The sequence below is a fragment of the Gorilla gorilla genome, chromosome 10 (assembly GCF_029281585.2).
Source record: "Gorilla gorilla gorilla isolate KB3781 chromosome 10, NHGRI_mGorGor1-v2.1_pri, whole genome shotgun sequence".
NCBI lineage: Eukaryota > Metazoa > Chordata > Mammalia > Primates > Hominidae > Gorilla > Gorilla gorilla.
Window position 1 is genome coordinate 145972106 of NC_073234.2, and position 21278 is coordinate 145993383.

General features: G+C 49.3%; 1 protein-coding gene across 14 annotated transcripts in view; it reads right to left on the reverse strand.

Moving 5' to 3' along the window:
• The window catches only part of RIMBP2 (RIMS binding protein 2), a 329547-nt gene that overhangs the window by 109509 nt on the left and 198760 nt on the right, over positions 1 to 21278 (reverse strand). For 9 of the 14 annotated variants that reach the window (XM_063694494.1, XM_055357621.2, XM_019039233.4 and 6 more), the window contains exons 3-4: positions 14206 to 14295; positions 3018 to 3140 (exon numbers count right to left, since the gene is read on the reverse strand). The gene's annotated coding sequence lies outside the window, so the exon portion shown is untranslated. The remainder of the gene's footprint in view (positions 1 to 3017; positions 3141 to 14205; positions 14296 to 21278) is intronic. The other 5 variants (XM_055357617.2, XM_055357629.2, XM_055357624.2 and 2 more) reach the window with 1 other exon arrangement.

Below are 21278 nucleotides of genomic sequence, written 5' to 3' on the forward strand. Positions count from 1 at the left end.
GGGAAGCAGTGAGCTCCCTTCCCCGAAGGAGTGAGAATTATGCAATTGTTCATATTTTCTTTTCTGTCCAGCCTCCCTGGAAACTCGGAGCCAAATGAGAATCTTGGAGTAACTATGTTCAGCCTCTGAGGTGGTATATCTTAGTTCTTTCTTCTCTTTATGCAAACATTCCACTTCCTTCATATCACTTCATTATATTTAATGATTTTGGTAATTAGGCCATACGCTTGGAAAGAAGCATAACAAAAACACATTCACAGATAACGAAGTCATCAATTATCATTTTTTAAGTAAGAAAATCAGGAGGGACTCAAATCAGGTTAAATATCACTGTGTGATCCATGCTGGGGGCAGGGGGGGTGTCTAGTCCGTTTCAGTATTATTCTCCCATGATTGTTTTAGGAAACATTCAGCCCCAATTTCAGTCTTTTCTATTTCACCGAAAGCTTTTATATTTGGAAGGAAAACTACATCCCATTCACAATTCAGTAAAACCCAGTGGTGGGTGTGATTTTGTGGCCCGGTCACCAGGCTCTTCACCAGGCTGGCACTTCAGTGTCTTTGTTCTGTGCAGGCAAAGGAGAGGGGCTGTGAGCCGGCCCTCAGGCACACTTAGCTGGGAATCCTGCACCACCTGACATCCTCCCAGGATGGGTCGGTCTCTGATCCCAGTAGAATCCTCTTCAGCTCTCAGCAAATCAGATTGATTGAAACTGTGTTGAGGTTCCAATTCCACTCACATCACTGACAACAAAAGAAAAAATGCCACCAACTCAAAGGGTGTGAGGTCAGAAAGGAGGGAAGATGCTGCATCGCCGGCTTTGAAGGTGGAGCGCGAGGCCCTGAGCAGCCCTTGCAGCTGGAAAGGCAAGGAATGAATTCTCCCCAAAGCTCAGAAAGGCACGCAGTCCTGCCAACACTAGATCGTAGCCCTGTGAGGCTCATCTCAGACTTCTGACCTCCAGAACTGTAAGAGAATATGACTACGTCGCTTTAAGCCACCGAGTCACTGTGGGGTCACTTGCTACAGCAGCGATAAGAAACAGACACACGGTTTCTGAGCTCAGTACCACTGACACGTGGGACCAGGTGATAATCTGCTGTAGGAGACTGATCTGCACGGATCTGCGCGTGGGAGAGGGTTTTACATCCCTGGCCTCCCCTTCCCCAGTCATATCAATCAAAAGTGTCCTCAGACATTGCCAAATATCCCCTGGAGGGCAAGTTGGCCTCACTGAGAACCATCTTTCATGGCTTTTTAATCCAACAGACTCTCCGCTAAGCTCCTTCCTCCCAGGGATTCACGGCACACCCTCCATTAAATTCACTAAGCCCTGAACATGTGTCCCAGGCACTAAAGGCAGAGGGTTGGATAAGTCACGGTGTGTGCCCTCAGAAAACTCACAGTCATCGAGGCAGCTGCTTAAAGAATTATGTGGTAGCACCTCCTCTCTTGAGGGTTACGTCCTGAAAACTTAGAGCACACAGTGAGAAGCAGGATGGTGAGCTTGCTGAGAACCGCAGGACCAGCTTGGTTCACATTCAGGGCCGGTAGTCAGAGAATAGGGCATCTTTCTTTGCTAATCGAGATGGAATCATTCTTTTCTAATTGAGATGGAATCCACATGCCATAAAGGTCACCATTTTAGTGTGCAGTGCCCCATGGTTTTGGCACTTTCACAAAGTTCTGCAGCCATCATTACCATCTAACTCAAGAACATTTTCATCACTCCAAAAAGAACCTCATACCCCTTAGTGGTCACTCCTCATCCCCATCCCCCCCATCCCCCACCCCCTCCACTCCCCCCACCACCATCCCTGGAGGGGTCACTCCTCATCCCCACCCCCCACCCCCTCCACTCCCCCCACCACTATCCCTGGAGGGGTCACTCCTCATCCCCAACCCCCACTCCCTCCACTCCCCCCCATCATCCCTGGAGGGGTCACTCATCCCCATCCCCCACCCCCTCCACTCCCCTCCCACTATCCCTGGAGGGATCACTCCTCGCCCCCATCCCCCACCCACTCCGCTCCCCCCACCACTATCCCTGGAGGGGTCACTCCTCATCCCCACCCCCACCCCCTCCACTTCCCCCACCACTATCCCTGGAGGGGTCACTCCTCATCCCCACCCCCCACCGCCTGCACTCCCCCCACCACCATCCCTGGAGGGGTCACTCCTCATCCCCACCCCCCACCCCCAGCACCCCCCCATCATCCCTGGCAACTACCCAGAGGCTCCCCTCAGAGCTCCAAATGCTTCCCCAAAGAAGCTACAGATGGAGGTAAAATCACTTCTTGATTTAAAGAGTATTTGCGGATGCAGCCTAATCCTGTTTTCTGCAATTGTGAAATGCAAATGACCCTGGTAATATATGTACTGGATCATAGAACTGGAGATGATTATTTTTTTATTTTTGTAAAAAAAATGTTTCCCAGAATGAGAATCCAATCAAATTTTAACACTTGGTGAAAAAATTCATTCAGCTTAACTCAGTGGCATCAATAGCAAATCAACCCACTGGCTAAATATTGAAGGAGAGCTCAGCTCATCAGGAATGCATGAGGAACATCCAGTTACCTGTACCCCCTGATAGAGCAAGGTTCTGGTTTAGCTATCCTCTTTATAACAAAGGTCATTAAACGTCTGAGGAGCAGCTTAAAATTCCTGAAGTTTGAAACCCACTGTAGCCACCTCTGGTCTTTAACGTAGGCAGACTCCATTTCCATTCAGGAGCAGTGTGCCTGCCACTGCACAGCTCAGCTGTGTTTAACATCCTAAAAAATGGAAATGCATAATTGGCTTTACGGGATTGCTTCCAGAAACACTGGAATTTTGTTATTTATTGCTTTTTATACCACAAAAAGGGGAAAAACAGCCCCAACATCTCTGAATGTGGATGATGGCTTCCAAAGGAGCTTTACATACCTTCTGCTCGGGGGTCCTGCAGCCCCTCCTTCCTCACACCGACCTCACAAAGAGCAGAAGCGTTCCCAAATGCAGAAAGCCAGCTTACCTTCAGGACCTGTTCTAGGTTCTCCAGCTTGGCTTGGAGCTGGTGTTTCTCCTTCACGGCCAAATCGCGCTCTCTGGTCACGAGGGTGAGCGGGTGGTTGAGATGCACATACTCTGCCTTCACCTGCAAGCGGAAGGGATAGAGACAAGGAGGTTATCACAACATGCCTAAGAGTTGGTATCCGTTGCTTCCTCTTTAGGAGCAAAATCTTCAATTTCCTCTTAGAGGATCCTTCCCTCCCTCCTTCTCCATCATGGACTGGGTCCACTCCTATTAGGGGTCACTACACATGACCAAGGGCTGGCCAATCAGCAGACGACCTCCATCTTCCTCCCTCCCACCTCCACCACAGCCTCAGTGATTGGTTCAGGGTTGCAAATGTGTCACAGGTCTGGCCAATCAGTGTAATCTCATCCCCTGGATGTGGTGATTGGTTGGGGAAGTCACATGACCCAGTTGCATTCTGGGGGAATGAGAGCTTGCACTTGTATAGGAACCCGGAAGAACTCTCCCTTTTGCCCACTGGACTCGGAAAGTTAAAGACAAACAGCTGGAACTACTGTGGCCTTTGCCATCACGAGGGAAGAACCCATCTGAGAACAGAGCCAATGAGATAAACGCAGAGAGATGCAGAGGGAAAAGCAGGATCCCCATGGCATCATTTGAGCACCCAGATCAAGCTGAGCCTGAAGCTAATTGTCTTTTCCTTTTCAGTCACTTGGACCAATAGATTCTCCTTGTTTGCTTACACCAGTTTGGATCGTCTGTCCCCTGTAACTATGAGAGCCCTAACAGATACAAGTGTTTTCCCACTGTCTAACCATATTTATTCTTGTCTAAAAATTTTATCTCATCTTAAAAGTGAATAAAAATGCCAATGAAATTCCACATGAACTAGAATGCATTCCCCCAATAAACCCAAAAACCACATAAATTCCATTCTCAGGCCGCAACCCCCAGGGCCAAGCTACAAGCTTATTGGGAAGGCAGGCGCCATGTTCAGTCTCTCTCCTCTTCGAAACAGGTAACGGGATGCTGTCAACGAAAGAAGTCACCATGGTTCCTTTCCCGTTCATCTTCATTGTGGAGGCAACATGTTTTAACCCAACGGCAGCCTTGTAATTCCTTTTCCTCCTCCTCAAGTGTTATGATGTGAATTATGGCTTCAATAACAGACTAACATAATGTCACGCTTTTCAGCTGCAGAAGTCCTTTCTATTTCAAATACATTCTGTACTGAGTGTTAGTTTAACCTGACAACTTCTGGGGCACCAAAAGAAAAGGAGGCACCCACTTGGCATTCCCAAATGGGAACAGGGTTACAGGAAAGCTGTTATTAAGAGGTCGTAGAGAGGTCTCATTCGAAGGAATATTTTAATGCCATTTTGCTGCAACGTGATGTTATCAGGCAACGAACTTAGAGAAATAATCCAAATGCCCCCGGAGAAAATGTCACGACCTATTTGAATTAAACCACCCTCACTTCTGAACCTTAATACCCTGGGGTGCAGGTTTGCAGAAAGCATCACTTCTTGCATCCTAGCTGTTCAAGAACATTAGGACTTGGGGGTCATGCTTGAATGCCCCTAAATTCAGTCTCACACAGTGACCAGCACCATCTTTCCGAAATACCTGCCAGATCTTGCCTCTCCCTGCTTGAAACATTCTGTGGTTTCCACAGAAGTTAGAAGAAAATCCAAACTCCTTGGTGATCTACAAGTCCTACCCACCTGCTACCCTGTTGCCACTATGCTGGGGACACCCTGGCCTCCTTCTGTCCCTTAAACAGGTCAAGCTTCTTCCCACCCCAGGGCCCCTGCACCTGCTGATTCCATTGCCTGCAGATCTCTACCCCGCCCTGCCCCAGTCTGCTCAGGTCTGGCTCCTTCTCATTAGGTGTCACCTCTGACAGGCCTTCCCAACCCTTGCAAGGTGACGAAACCCTTGCCTTCACCCCCTGCCTCCATGCCCCTCCCTCCCACACCACCATGCTTTGGTGTCCACGTGTGCTCAGCACTGTCCTCTGCGGCTGTTTGCCTTCTTCCTGTGGCTGCTCCTCATTGGAACAGAAGTGTCACCAGACAGAAGTTTTCTTCTGCCTTGCAATTTCCCATCATCAGCGCCCAGAGGACTGCCTGGCAGGGAGTCAGTAGTTGAGCAAGATTTTTGTACTGAATGGAATGGTGTTGAGGAAATTTCCAAGAATGGAAAGGTGGCCCTGGCTCCTGGGTGGACTATTGCTGTCAGCCCTCCCAGACATAGGCCCCACCGTCATCCATCCCCCTTTGTGTCCCGAGAGGCTCATCCTCATGGCCTGCACCCCCTGTACCATCCGGCTTCTAATCAGGCTCGCCCAGTGGAAGACATGATCAAGAAACGATGGATCAGCATGACCCCCGGCCCCGGGCCCTCCCCACCAGCCTGCAGGGATTACCCTGAGCTGCTCCCCTTAGAAAGGCTGCTGGCGAGCCTGGCCCTTGGCTGGAGGCCTGGGAACCAGGATTTGGGGAGAATTCCTACATTCCCTAATTGATTAGGGCGCCTTACCACATCTAGGCCGCTTGAACAGGACAGTTTATGCTGAACACCTTTCCTTCTGGGAGTCGGAATTTCGGTATGTGCTGGGCAGAGAGTGCCCATGCCACCAGGTCCCCATAAAAACTCCGGCTGCTGAGTCTTTAATGGGCTTCCCTGACAGATGACATTTCACACACATCACAGCTAGCAGCTGCAGGTCCTCTAAGCATCCTGTGTGATTCTTGGGAATCCTCTTGGGAGACGACCTGGAGAGCCTGCACCTGGTCTACCCTGGCTTCATTCTGTGTGCCTCTCCCTTTGCCACCTGTACTGTGTGTCCTTTTGCTGTAATAAGTCACAGCCCTAAGGGCAGTTGCACACTGAGCCCTGCGAGTCCTCCCAGTGGGTGGTGGAACTGGGGTAACCCCCAACAGTGTCCTTCTACGGGGAGGGCCTCTCCCACACCCTTCTCCCTGTACCCATAGCAGGTGGCCATGGCCCCCGGCCTCTGCTGGTCTCAGACTCCCAACCTCCTTTGCAGGTGTCCTGCCCGTGCCCCCTGCCCCCCCGCCCCTGCAACAGCACCCACACCTTTGTTAGTACTTTCTTTTCTAAACTCTGCTCCATCCTCCAGTTTGCAAGTGCTGTGTATTTGCTATTGTGACCCTGATGGGTAAAATCTCCAAAGGAAAAAACATTAGCAGCCCAGAAGCACCATGATGGCTCAGAGGCTCCCTACATAAGGAGTTTCTAGTTTGGGGAGGAATCAATTCAGATTCATGTTTCACAGAGAAGCCAACTTGGGTTTCAGGCTCCATGTGCAGAACCCAGCATGAAGACGCATTTATTATCCAGCTTTTTGTAAGAGCACTGGACAGGCAGGAATTGCCCTCTAAGGGGCAGCATCCAGTGCTTTGGTCAAGAACAGACAACCTCCAACCTGCGGACAGGCCGCCGTTCCAGTGTGAACCTGGAAAGAAATTACCGAGCACCGGAATGCATTCTCCCACAGGTGTGTTACAAACGGCAGCCAGAAGCTAGAGTCCAGCTGGCCCCTAAATCCTATTTGTCCCACAATAGAGCTAAAAAGGAGCTAAATTTAATACAGTAGAGTGGAAACACTGTGTTTCTGCAGTGGACAGTATGGTGGCAATTGCAGTGACTTAACAGAAGGCAATAATGTTGGGGGAACGAATGGGTGTGTTGACCTCGAGGTGATGCTCATAAGCAAAGTAAAAGAAAAGAAGATCTTGGAGGAAGGTGAAGAGTCCAGACAGAGTCCATGGAGGACCTCAGGGCAAGCCAATGACATTTACTCTTTTATTTTTTGAGATGGAGTCTCGCTCTGTCACCCAGGCTGGAGTGCAGTGATGCAATCTGGGCTCACTGCAACCTCCACCTCCTGAGTTCAAGGGATTCTCATGCCTCAGCCTCCCAAGTAGCTGGGGTTACAGGTGCATACCACCATGCCTGGCTAATTTTTGCATTTTTAGGAGAGACAAGGTTTTGTCATGTTGGCCAGGCTGGTCTTGAACTCCTGACCTCAAATGATCTGCCCACCTTGGCTTCCCGAAGTGCTGGAATTACAGATGTGAACCACCACACCCGGCCGATATTTACTCTTTCGTGGACCTCGTCTCATGCCACAATTATGGTTTTGCATTTCTTTGACTTAAAATTCCCCCATAGGGTCATCTTTTTGTTTACCAGAATGATGAAGTTCACAGCTCTGGTTCGCAACAAGGAGGAGAGGGTGTGTGGACAAGGAGAGGGGAGGGAGAACCGAAGAGACTGATTTCCTGGATGTATAATGGCTGAATAATGGCCCCACACAAAGATGTCCATATCCAAATTCCTAAAGTCTGTGAATATATCACTTTTTGTGGCAGAACGGACCCTGAAGATGGGATTGCGTGGAGGGTCCTGAGAGTGGGAGGGCACCGGGGTTATCCAGATGGGCTCTATGTAGTCACAGAGCCCTTATCAGGAAAAGCAGAGTCAGAGACAAAAAAGAGAGAGCTTAGGTGATGCTCTGCTGCCAGCTTTGAAGATCAGGTAAGGAAGCCAAAAAAAGGCAAGAGGAGAGACTCTCCCCCAGAGCCTCAGGAAAGCACACAGGCCTGCTGACATCTTGACTTTAGGACTTAAGACCTCCAGAACGGTGAGACACGGTGGTGTGTGGGCTTGTGGGAATTTGTCACAGCAGCAATAGGCAACTGATGCGGAAATCAGCTAGACAGCAGTCCTCATTACCGCGAGCATGCGTCGAATTGTCACTCTACACCAACAACTGGCATCTGTCCCTGGAAAGCCCTAAGCCCCAGTGAGCTGGGCCCCACCCCTCCCGATCCCCCCAAGTCAAGGTTTGTCACTTCCTCTACTGGTACAGCCCCCAGGGCTTCAGTCACTCCACTGGCTCCCCTAACCCTGCCTGCACCTCCCTAAGAATGCTTAGCAACCCTCAACTGCTTTTGGAGTATGTGCCATCTCTCTCCTGCTGGGACCAGACTGAGACCATCTGTGACACGGTTCTGATGAGCCTGGAGCAGAAATCTCTAGAAGACAATGACCTTTCATGAAACAGAGCTTCGTGAGAAAAGCTTCAGCCCCTCTTCCTCCCACCACAGTGGGGATGCGATCCTTCGAGATGGAATACCACCTGTCTTGGTGTCAAGGAAGCCACCCTCCACACACGTCTCTGCTGGACAGGAGCCCCCGGGCCCTGGCTCCTTCTCCAGGCAGCTGCCTCTGGCCAGGGTCACCACCTCTGGCCTTCCTGAGCACAACAGTGCCCTTCGTATGAAACCCACCAAGCTCAGGCTTCTGTGAGGGGCAGCTGGAAATAACCCCAGCTGATAAACCTGGAGAAGGGGGCGTTCTCTAATTCAGCAGCCACTGATCCCACCTGGATAGAGGACTCATGCCACTAAATTAAAACACGATAAATATTGGCTCCAATGGGCCACTCAAATGCTGGCACCTGGGGCCGGTAGCCCAGAAGAGACCCTGGCAGTTTCTTCTCTGCCTGGTTGGGCTTTGCAGCCCAGCTCGTGCCAGGGAGTCTTGGTGGATGGGTCCTTGGTTGACAAATGCCCTGGCCTCTGGCTGAGCACAATATAGGGGTGCTGGGATCCCTGCTGCATCAAGGTCTCTGCCTCAAAGTCCATCGCTTTTTTTTTTTTTTCTTGAGAGAGCCTCACTCTGTTGCCCAGGCTGGAGTGCAGTGGCATGATCTTGGCTCACTGCAACCTTCACCTCCCGGGTTCAAGTGATTATTATGCCTTAGCCTCCCAAGTAGCTGGGATTACAGGCGCACTCCACCATGCCCAGCCAATTTTTGTATTTTTAGTAGAGGCAGGGTTTCTCCATTGTTGGCCAGGCTGGTGTCAAACTCCTGACCTCAGGTGATCCACCCGCCTCGGCCTCCCAAAGTGCTGGGATTACAGGCGTGAGCCACCGCACCCGGCCTGGGTCCCTGTCCCATTGCTCCTGGACTAGAACAGTCTCCTGGATGTTCTCAAGGTCCAAATCAGTCTCCTACTAAAGGAGAAAGTGGACTCAGAGTGACAAAGATGACTCAGAGATTTTCACTAAGACACACAACCAAAGAAAAAACATCCCAGATGTTCCAGGTTAGGAGTCCAGACGATTCTTCCTTTGTCCTGATGAAATGCAAGATGAACAACAGTTCCCTCTTACGCGATTTTTTTTAGAGAATAATATTCAGCTGCAACCCTGGGCTGGACACTCACCTTTCAGTCAAAAACTAAGCCTCACGAATCCCAAATGTCTATGTGTGTCATCCTTTTAAACTTTCATAATTTTTTTACTAGGAAAAAAAATGTTTAAAGAGGGAAATTGCGAGTAAGTTGCATGGTTGCCATCTCATACCAGTGTTTCCTAGCTGTGCCTATACTTCTACAACCTTTTGGGTTTCTGGCCAGCAGGTAAGAGGATTCCCTAGGTTGTAGGAAATTCTGACCCATGCCACAGCATGTGCTCATGGGTCATGAACTTAATGACCTACTAGAGCCCAGCTCCAGAGTGTCACGTACTAACAGGGTTTGAGTGATTCTCCAAGACCTGCTCACCACACACAAACACAACAGCACATTAACAACCCTGGGCATCAGATCCAGACACTGGACTGGATTTTATTCTCTAAAAAAATCTCGTAAGAGTGAACTGTTCTTCACTTAGATCCAGACACTGGACTCATTTCTATTTCAAAATAGATTCTTGTGGCAGCAACAGTGGCACCAGGTGGAAGAGAAGCTTGAAATATTTGGCATCAGCTACTCAATGTGACGAAAACCTTGAACCTCAGACCTGCTAAAGGAACAGTGGCCCAGTGCGGGGAGGAGGGAGCTTAACAGGCACCTCCTAACCCAAACAGAGAAGAAATTTGAATTATTTTTCTGAAATCAACAAAAGGTTAGCTTTGCAGCTTCAAAGGCATCAAGCATATTCTTTGCACTATGTCTTGGATCCCAGCTCATCGATTTCCTCCCACAAGGCTGCCTGCCTAAGAGAATCCAATTCAACACTCCAGACAGCCCAACACCACAGTTTGCACCTAAGAACCAATCATTTCCGCACAGGGAAAAATGCTGACACTGCAGTCTCTTTGCATTCATAATTAAGAGCTCTGAGAATTAATTTCCATCTCTTAATCAGTGCTACTGAAAAGCATTTTGCAATTCCAAGCAAGAATCAGATAGGGGAATTGCTGATCCCCAAGTGTCTCCAGGGATCCAGAAGGGCACTGGTGTTTCTGCAGGTTTGCGTTGACAAGCCTACCCATGAGTCTGGAGGGACAGTTGAATACTTCCATCAGCACAAAGTCACCCCCACACCTTCAGCCTCCCCAGCTACCACAAAGATGCTAGGCCCAAGAGACAGTCTCTGGGGACTGCCACTCCCTCAATGCCTCCCATGCAGGTAGCCGGCCCAGGCACTTGGAAGGAAAGCCAAGCTCTGCAAAGCAGGCCGCAGGACAGACCTGGGGTGCCCCTGCTGCCTCTCTCAAAGCACTGCTATTCCTGTCCACGCCGGGTGAGCTGCTGGGCTCCCTCAGACACCCATGAGAAGCAGAAGCAAAGGCCAGCTCATTTCCTGTGCCTTGCAGCCTTGTTTAAAAGGCCAAGCTGAGAAGACAGCAGGGGGAGAAATTCAAACCTCAAGCAAAACAAACAAAGCGGTTTAAATCCTGCGGGAGCAGGGATGTCAAGCTGCACCACCAGCCATCCAGGAAAGGAGGCCTTTGCCTCTGTTGTGAGGGCTGAGCGCTGGGACCCCCACCTCCGACGGCCCTTGCTGGCCTGGTCAATGCCTGCAGGGCTCAGCTCCAGCACCCCCATCCCCCCACAGCTGGCATTGCCTCTCCAGGTGCAGGAGCCCAGCTCAGGAGTGGAACGTGTACACATGCAGCTATTTTAGTCGTAGGAAGAAAGCCATCCCAGGATCCGACCTCCCTGTGCCCAGCTCCCCACCAGCCCTGTCGTCAGCCTGCACTGGAGGCCTGAAACACCCCCATCTTTTTGATATTTTTACTCCTATTTGAAGAAAAATACTCCTGGCCTAAGAAAGTCACTAAGCCTTGTGACGCATTCAGACCTCAGTGTGAGTGAGTTTAGCAGAGCCTTTCCTGCAAGTGTAGGTTTGGAAAGTGGGGGCTGGTGGAAAAATGGGGAAAGCATACTAATTGGAGGGTCAGGATATATTAAGACACTTTTTTTTTTTGAGACAGAGTCTTGCTCTGTCGCCCAGGCTGGAGTGCAGTGGCGTGATCTCGGCTCACTGCAAGCTCCGCCTCCCGGGTTCACGCCATTCTCCTGCCTCAGCCTCCAGAGTAGCTGGGACTACAGGCGCTGGCCACCAGGCCCGGCTAATTTTTTGTATTTTTAGTAGAGACGGGGTTTCACCGTGTTAGCCAGGATGGTCTCAATCTCCTGACCTCGTGATCCGCCTGCCTCGGCCTCCCAAAGTGCTGGGATTACAGGAGTGAGTCACTGTGCCCAGCCTAAAACACACCTTTTTAAGAAAAATTATAAAATACACATTACATAAAATTTACCATCTTAACTATTTTACCTGTAGGTATTTCAGTGGCATTAAGGACATTCACATGTTCCACAACCGTCACCACCACCCATCTCCAGAACTCTCTTCCTCTTCCCCAGCTGAAACTCTGTCTTCATTAAACAGCATCTCCCTATCCCCCCTCTACCCAGCCCCTGGCACCTCCATTCTACTGTTTGTCTCTATGGCTCTGATGACTCTAGGAACCTCATATAAGTGGAATCAAACAGTGTTTGCCCTTTGGGACTGGCTTATTCACTTAGCAAAATGTCCCCAAGGTTCATCCATGCAGTAGTGTGTGTCAGAGTTTCCTTCCTTTTCAAGGGTCAGTAATATTCCATTGGACACATATGTCACATGTTGTTTATTCACTCGTCCATCAGTGGAAATGTGAGTTATTTCCACCTTTTGGCTACTATAAATTTGTAACATGTACGTATACCTATTTGAGACCCTCCTTTTCCTTTTTTTTTTTTTTTTGAGACTGAGTTTTGCTCTGTTGCCCAGGCTGGAGTGCAATGGCATGATCTCGGCTCACTGCAACCTCCACCTCCCAGGTTCAAGCGATTCTCCTGCCTCAGCCTCCCAAGTAGCTGGGATTACAGACATGCACCACCACACCTGGCTAATTTTTGTATTTTTAGTAGAGATGGGGTTTTGCCATGTTAGCCAGGCTGGTCTCCAACTTCTGACCTCAGGTGATCCACTCGCCTCAGCCTCTCAAAGGGCTGGGATTACAGGTGTGAGCCACCACGCATGACTGCCTTTTCAATTCTTATACCAGGATTGGGATTGCTAGATCATATGCAATTTTATTTTTAATTTTCTGAGGGACTTCCATACTGTTTTCTATAGTGGTTGCACCATTTTACATTCCCAGCAACAATGTGCAGGATTCCAGTTTCCCTACATCCTCATCAATACTTGTAATTTCCTAAAAAACATACCTTTAAAAAATGGCCAGACAGGAAGGCAAGAAAATAAGTGTCAAATCAAGACAACTCTAATTTTTATATTTAATCACTAGAGCTCAGTTATTCCTTGAAATATGCATGGGCAAAGCTGCAAAATTAACAGCTTAAAACAACCCATCATTCAATAGATGTTGACTGAGCGCCCACTATGCATCCTTTGAAGGTACAGGAGAGACAGTCATGGATGTAAAAGCAAAGCTCTCTGCAATCCCAAGCCCACATTCTTGTAGGAGACAGACAAACACATAAGTGAAGACCCGTGATAGACTAAGATAGCAAGAAAAGATACAAAGAACATGAAAACAGGTGTTGTCACATAGAGAAAAAAGGGATGGAGGGAGGGCCGTTAGAGTGGATGTTACAGCCATGAATCCTCACCAGGAGGGACGCGTAACCTGAAGGTTGAAAGGCAAGAAGCTCCCAGCTGTTGAAGATGATGGAGTGGAGTGTTCTAAGCAGAGACAACCATCAAATGCTGAGACAAGCTTAGGGATCCAAGGAACAAAAGTAAGTCAGAGGTGGACGGGAGGTAGCAAGATGGACAGGATGGCAGCCACAGGGAGAAGCCTCAGTTTTATTTATGGAAGGCATTGGAAGGGTCAGAGGATTGCATGATCCAGAGGGCATCACAAGATCACTCCAGTTGCCATAGGGAAAAGACCACAGGATGACAAGGGAGCTAGACAGGCCCGTTAGGAAATGGCTTTGGCATCTGGGAAAGAGAAGATGACCACAGTGGAGAGGAGGGGGAGGAGAGCTGGGGCACGTCTGGTGCTGAGGTGGGTGGTTGGTGCGCTCCATGGTTTGAATGCATCCCCCAAATTCCATGTGTGGGAAACTTAATCCTCAACAGGGCAGTACTGAGAGGTGGGGCCTTTAAGAGGTGACTGAATCATGAGCACTCTGCCCTCATGAATGGATAGGTCCATTCATGGATTAATGGATCAATGTGTTAATGGACCAATGGGTTACCAGGGGAGTGGAACTGCTGGCTTAATAAGAAGAGGAAGAGAGCCCTGAGCTGGTATGTGAGCACACTCAGCCCGCTTGCCGCAGGATGCCCCATACCACCTTGGGACCCTACAGAGTCCTCATCAGCAAGAAGGTCCTCACCAGATGCAGCCCCTCAACCTTTGATTCTCAGCCTCCATAGCTTAAGAAATAGATTCCTTTTCTTTATAAAGTACCAAGTTTCAGGTATTCTGTTATAAGCAACAGAAAACAGACTCGAGCAGGGAGTTAGATTCGGATGAAGAAAGAGCAGCGCCCAGGAGGCCGCATCATGGAGGCTCAGGCAACCAGGAGTGGCCATACCATTCACTGGGGAGAAAGTGGTTTGGGAGAGTGGGCACCAATGGGTTTGTTCTGCCTTGCTGTTAAAGATACAGGTGCCGAATTGACTTCCAAGCAGAGATAACCAGCAGACAGTGGATGAGACATCACTGGGTGCCTCATGTGCTGGTCATGTGAAGAAGTGAGAGACCCGGCTCAGCCTCTCAGGCCACCTTCACATCGATGTTCAGTGATTCTTCCCTGCCCCTTCCCAGTTGTTCCTCCCTGGCCCAGCCGCCTCCCTCCAGGGCCCCAGATGGTCTGTGGACAGTGGTATCAGCTACCTTGTCATGCTGCCGGGCCCTTGTGGGAAGGCCTGCATGATGGGATCTCAGGAGATACTCTCCCTGGGTGGCATCCTTCAGTTCATTTTCCTAGGACAAAAGGAAAGGACATGTGAGATGGTGCCCCCATGTTTAGAGACTTGGTAGAGTGCAGTGGTTAGGAGCTCCAATGTGGTAATGAGACCCAAGCTTGGGCACTGATTCTGCAATCCATAAGCTGTGTATGAGTTGGGACTGATTTCTCTCTTTTTTCCAAACCATAAGTTTCCAAATCTACAAAAGCCAATCATGTTATATTATATGATGATTAGAATATAATACAATAATACATATTAATCACTTAGTGTCTGTGTCCTAAAAAAGCAATGGAACTTCTCGCCAATTGGAGTTGTTAATAAGCTTTGACCCATCCCTTTTCCCGTGAACACTGCTCCAAACATACAGCCACAATAAACAATAGACAGAGAAAGTTTAGAAATATTTAGCCACTCAAAAATAAGATAAAGCTTTCTAAGGACTAAATGGCTAGACCACAATGTGGTGAGTGGAACTTCTGGAACCTTCTAGATTCAGAGTCCAAAAATAGGCAGGGAGAATTAAGAGTCCAGCTTTTTCAAGATATCCAAGATTCAGTGTATTCCACATAAGACAAGAAACATGAACTAAGGTCACCACATGACCTGAGGCAACAGTTAAGCCCCCAAAGAAAGCTGAAAATAATCCATCACCTCCGCCTAGAGCCAGAGCTTTTATGGGGTCATGCACCTAGAGAGGCAAGAGGGAGAAGACTCATTTTTAGGCTTAGTTTTAGGACTTGTCTTACTCTCTACTATCACCATGGCACAGGAACTCGGAGCTGCCAATAATAAAATCTAATTCAAGACTGAGAGCACCTAGGGTGTGGTACAGTAACTACAAATAGGTAAGACAGGGAGAGTGAGCACAGAGATGGGATTAAGAATCTCTCATTCAAGATGAGTCTGAAAAGAGAAATTCCAGAACACATAAAGAGAACTAACCCTACTAAAGAGATCCCATAAACTTAATAATCAGGATAAATTTACTCCAGAGGAAATAAAAATAATAAAGCAACCTGAAAAGGACTTCAATAAGTTGAGAATCCTAAAAGAAGGAATGGCATCCATTCCAAAAGGAAGAGAAGCAGAAGGGATAATCAATGACTCACAGTGGAAGGCAGCTGGAACCACACCAGCTACCAGCTGTCAGGCTGAGAACTTCTCTTTTTCCCAATTGTTCAAGTTTGTTCTCTGTTCACACCCTAAATAAATTAATACTGGTGGGATACCCACATCTTGAATTGATCTGGTTCATCTCTGTTACAATATTTCGAGTGCTCAGAGTCTAGGCTCCATTCACACATCAGAAAAGCAGCAAGAAATCACGTGGTTTCAACACTTCCCACTAGGAGAGAGGCTCCTCCTGGCCATTTTCAGCTTCCATTTTTCAGTCAACCTTCCTTTTTTCTTAGCCACAGTCATAATGAGCTCTGCTACTCTGTGGTAGCTACATTTTCACAGCAATAAAACACAGCGAAGGAACCCAAACATAAAAGACTGTGGTGCTTTGTTCTGGGAAACAATGATCACCCAACCTTAGGGAAAGTGATTGATAATGGAGCAATTCCCTTCTGTCTTCTGAGATGGTCTGGATGGCATAACATTTATTGTTGCCTTTCTCAAGTAAAGCAGATCATAATGTAGTCCCACACTGTTTGCTTGAGAGAACTGCAGACTCTTCAGCATGTCCCACATGGGGGAATACCTGGAGGTCTTAAGGGGATGGGATGGGTGTACTAATCAAAATACCTGGCTGCTGACCTCAGAGACCAACATGCCCCAAGGTAAACTAAGGCAGCAATAGCTCAGAGAATTTGAGAACAAGAGACATTTGAAATAGGGGTTAGATTATGGGTTCTGAGGTCAAATTGCCTAATACAAATGGGAGCTCTCCTTAAATGTGACCTTGGACAAGCTGCCTGGCCTCTCTGCACTCTGTGACTTAAGGAGGTAAAAGCTGCAACCCTAGCAGATGTTGTGAGGATTCAAGGACATCAATCTCACGGAACACAGAGCACATCTTACTGCACAGGGTCAAGGCTCAAACAAGTGGCCCCTTCCCTCCTGAAGGCATTGCAATGACTGCCTGCCTATTCCATGTTCTGCCACCACACAGCCACCTGGTTCATGCCATCCGCCTCTCTCTGCATCGCATTTAGGAAGAGTGAACTGCAAGAAAGGAGCACAGGGAAGATAAACAAGGCTGGTCTTTCACCCAATTTTCTGGTGGTTATAGAAATGCTTACATCTATTTATTTTATTTATATTCCATCTTAGTGATTCAAGGTCAGTTGCTTATCCTGATGAAATGAAATCAATCTTTTCAGGAAAAAAGCTCAGGATCTAAATCCTGTCCAGGAAACACCAACCCATGATATCCCCATGCAAAGGGAGAGAAACATCTTCGTCTCTTTCCAATGTAGCTTCCCAAATTGGTCCAAGCGTGAATAGGCACTTCAGATACCACTTACTATATTGGGAACACCCTACTCTAAAAAAGCCAGTCCAGCACTCTGGGAAGCCAAGGAGGGCGGATCACCTGAGGTCAGGAGTTCAAGACCAGCCTGGTCATGGTGAAACCCCACCTCTACTAAAAACACACACACACACACACACACACACAAATTAGCCAGGCGTGGTGGTGGGCACCTGTAATCCCAGCTACTCGGGAGGCTGAGGCAGGAGAATCACTGGAACCCGGGAGGCGGAGGTTGCAGTGAGCTGAGATCACGCCATTGTACTCCAGCCTGGGCAACAAGAGTGAAACTCCGTCTCAAAAAAAAAAAAAAAAAAAAAAAAAAGCCAGTCACAGGGAGATCTGCTTGAAACTAACGACCCCCTACCTCACACTTCAAGAATCACAAAAAACTTAGCCAAGTGCCAAAGCCCTTCCTACAGTGATGGTAAAGGAAACCCATTCAGTGACACAGACAGCCAGGTAAAGGCACAAAGAAAACAGCAAAGGTACCAGCTTGAGCCTTCTCATACTATGAGACTTTATTTGCCAGATTATGAGCATCCCACGTTGTCCATGCTTACCCTGAAGAAGCCCAGAGATGGGCATGGGGACGTGTGGTTCCACAAGCAGCTCAGCAGGGAAGCCGGCATTGGTCCCCACTGTCCCCTGCAGTGGCAGGCATGGATACCACCCTGACATGCATGTGTTTGCAGGCCTTGGGGGGGAATCAGAAAATGCCTACCGCTCACCCTTCTGATCCTGTGAAGATGCTGAAAGGCAAGATGGCTTAACCTGGAAGGCCTCATAACTGACCCTGTGTGCTACCAGAGCTGTCCACACAGGGAGGTGGACACTGCCCCAACCAAATCAAGCCTTTCTGAATCAATCAGCACCACTGAAGAAATGTTGCAGGAATACCAAGAAATGCAGATCACCTATGTGCTGGTTGCACGCTTGAGATCAGAAGGCCTCCAAGATGTGGGCCTGGAATCGCAACACAACAAAACGAGAGTCCCCCAGCAGCCGGCACCGGTGGCACTAGCCGTGACAGTCCCCAGGAGGAGGAAGAGGAGGATTGGGGGCATGGGGGGTCTGATATAATCTGACACTCTGATTAACAAGCTTTTCTACAGCCTAGGGGGAGGCACCAGCACGTCAGTCAGATCACACAAACGCACGCGCGGTCCCACACCACAATGTAACTGACACACTTGCTGGGTTCCCCCATAGTGGGGCTTTGACGCTGTTGAGTACTGACCACATCTGAGTGCCAGTGGTCGAGTGTGATGCCTCATGCCCCCTGCCTAGTGACAGGAAGCCCATGACTCCCACACTGCTGGGACCCTGACGGGGAGAACTTTCTGAGCTCCAACTGTAGGCACCACCCCCGTCTTAGCTTCGTGACCTGAAATAACAATTGTGAAAAGAGAAAACCCAGCTTCCAGATATCTTCTTGCTTCTTCAGAAATGTAATGGCTTTTTTTCCGGGGAAGGACACGTAAGCATTGCAACGGAATCGTTTCAGTCTCTAATCATTCGAGGTTAAAGCCACACAAAAGAGGGTTTAGGGTTTCCCAGCCAGTGGATGCCCTCATGAGACACAGCCTACCCTGTAAGAATCAAAACACACAGTCTGTGGGATTTAATTATCTGCAGCCACAAAAAGGAAGGGCACTTCCTTACTTCCACTTATGCCCATCAGAGCATTCTGGGATTGGATGTGAGGACTCCTAGGGCCACGTGTCCCTGAAATCCCCCTCCCAGGGCAGCTACAGAACGTGCCAGTTAAGGAGATATTTTAATCCATTAATATCCACTAACACATTAAACAGGAATAGCCTTATTTGATTTTCTAGCTGCTGTGTTGCAAAATCATGGGCGAAAAGTGAATTCTAATGAGGATGAGGGAGGAAGGAAAAGGGCCAAGGCAAGCCTTTCAAACGCCACTGCCCACAGGGAGAGCCGTGTAACACACTCAGTGGACAGGGCTAGAGGTGCTAGAGGTTCGGGGAACGTGGCAACCGGCCAGCCCAGGCCCCAGTCTTAGAGGGCAGCTGCGACCCTGTCCCTCCTGAGGGTGCCACGTGGGGACGGGAACTGGCCCTGACAGCTGTCTGTGTCTTTAGGAGCTGGGACACTGGGTTTCCATCCAAAACATCCCTGTTTGGATATGGTGGCTACTAACTCAAAACACACATACCATGGGCTCCTTCCCAAAATAGACACATCTACAGGCGGGATTCGACTTCAAGGTGGGGCGCTGCGTAAAAGCAGCTGGACTTGTGCAGAGTCCAAGTGCAGGTGGTTATGCAGCCGGACTTGTGCAGAGTCCAAGTGCAGGTGGGGTGAGGGGAGGTGCAGGGAGCCCCAGGGAGGCACGGACTTCCTGTGTGCAGGGAGAGGAGGAGGAGGTGGGTTTCCACGGAGGATGGCCCACAGTGCCTGAGGCTGTCTCCCCGCCTGCTGTGGACTGAATTGCATCTCCCCAAATTCGTACTTTGAAGCCCTAGCCCCCAGGGTGACTCTATTTGGAGACGGGACTCTTAGGAGGTAAGGAAGGTTACATGAGGTCATGAGATCCTAATCCAACAGGGGCCGGGGCTTTCTAAGAGGAGGACGATCTCGGTCTCGCTCCCTGCCTCTCTTTCCCCCTCTCTCTCAGTCTCACTCTGCCTCTGTTTTAGTTTTTCTTTCTGCCTCTATGCTCTCTATTCATTTTTCTGGCTCTGTCTCTATGTCTCTCTGCCTCTCTGTCTCTGTCTCCACGTCTGTTTCTCTGCTTCTCCTTCTGTCTCTCCCAGTCTCACTCTGCCTCTCTCTCTCTCTCTGCCTCCATGTCTGTCTGTGTCTCTGTTTCTCTGCCTCTCTGTCTCTATTTCTCTGTGTTGGGGGCGGGGTGTCTCTGCCTCCATCTCTCTCTGTCCCCTACCCACTACCTGGCCATGTGAGGACACAGTGAGAAAACAGCCATCTGCAAGTCAAGAAGCGGCTCGCACCAGGAACCGAATCAGCCAGCACCTTGGTCTTAGACTTCCAGCCTCTAGGACTGTGAGAGAGGAGAGCTCTGTCATTTAAGCTGCCCAGTCTGTGGGATCCTGCTATGGCAGCCTGAGCTAGTGTATAGCCTCTGCTAAAGCAACGAGACATGGACAGGAGCCTTCACAGAGTCTCCCGAGGCAGCTCAAGGGCTCGTCAAGGAAGAAACTGGGTCTTCTGAAGACACCCCCTTCCCCATCAGGAGCTCCAGTTAAATCCCCATTTCAATGGACAAGGTGGCCGCTTCTCTGGGGGAGAAACTGACAAGAGAAAGGAAAAAGCACGTTTTCAATAAACTTGTCAATTTTATTCATTTCAATAATCCCTCCACCACCACCACCGAGTGTGTATGTGTCAGTACCGGGCTCAGCAGGGGGCCCTGAGTAAGTGGGTGAGGAGCAGCCTCTGCCCCCAGCCTTGTGGGTGCAGCAGACAGCGCAGGGCGTTCTGGGTTGAGATGTCAGGAACGCCAGTTGCTATGGGGAGAGGTGAGAGGAATTCTCAGTATCTCCTGATACAGATCTGGTCTCAGAGGTGGGGAAGAGGGTCCACCCAGCACAAATACATAACAAAGGCATGTAAGGGCACAGCAAGGCCTCTGGCTCTCAGGATCTGGCATCCATGCTACAGGATTCAAAACCATGAACATCCAATCTCCTGGCCACACTGGACAGGCCCCAGCAAGACGCTTCCTCGCAGCCTCTGCTCTGCTGGCCTCAAAGAGGTTGCCTCCAGATGCTCAGGTGGTGCTCCCAGCCCTGGAGATGGACACTGCTCCTGAGTAGGACAGGATTTGGACATGGGAAGCTCCTCAGTGAGAGTGGACATGGTAATTAACCCATCACGTCTTTCTGATCACATGAATGCAATTAATTCTTGTGTAAATGAGATGCAACCTCCCAAGAGTACAGAAGCTTCTCTGCTCTTCTTTGTCCTCTACCTGTGGTTCCAGAGGCATGAGCCAGGCCAGATTCCCAGTGGCCTCAAGCAGAGCCGAGCCAGGCCAGATTCCCGGTGGCCTCAAGCAGAGCCCAGCCAGGCTGCAGTGAGCAGGGGATACACCTCATGAGTGACCAGCCCCATGCACAGACCCACAGTGGAGAGGACACACCACATGCAGAGAGCTACAGACAGCTGGACTCTGGCTGGACAGGCACTGGGGGTAGCAGATGTGAAGAGGCAAGAAGGGTTGGGTGGCAAGGACTTCATGAACCTCACTGAGGAGTTTGTACTTTATTTAGAATGAAATGCAGAAGCTGTCAAAGGTGTTTAAGTGAAATAATAGAAAAATAATATCTGCACTTGGGAAATACTGTCCTGGGTGTTAAGGGGATTGAAGAAGGGTCAGGCTGAAGTCAAAGAGACCAATTTGCACTCATTTAGGGGACAAGTGCCAGTGGCCAGAATTGAGATTATGGCAGCAGAAAGCAGAAAGAGGAAGGCGGGTACAGGAGTTATTAAAGCAAGTGAAATAGCATGGCTTGGTGACTAGAGAAGAAGGT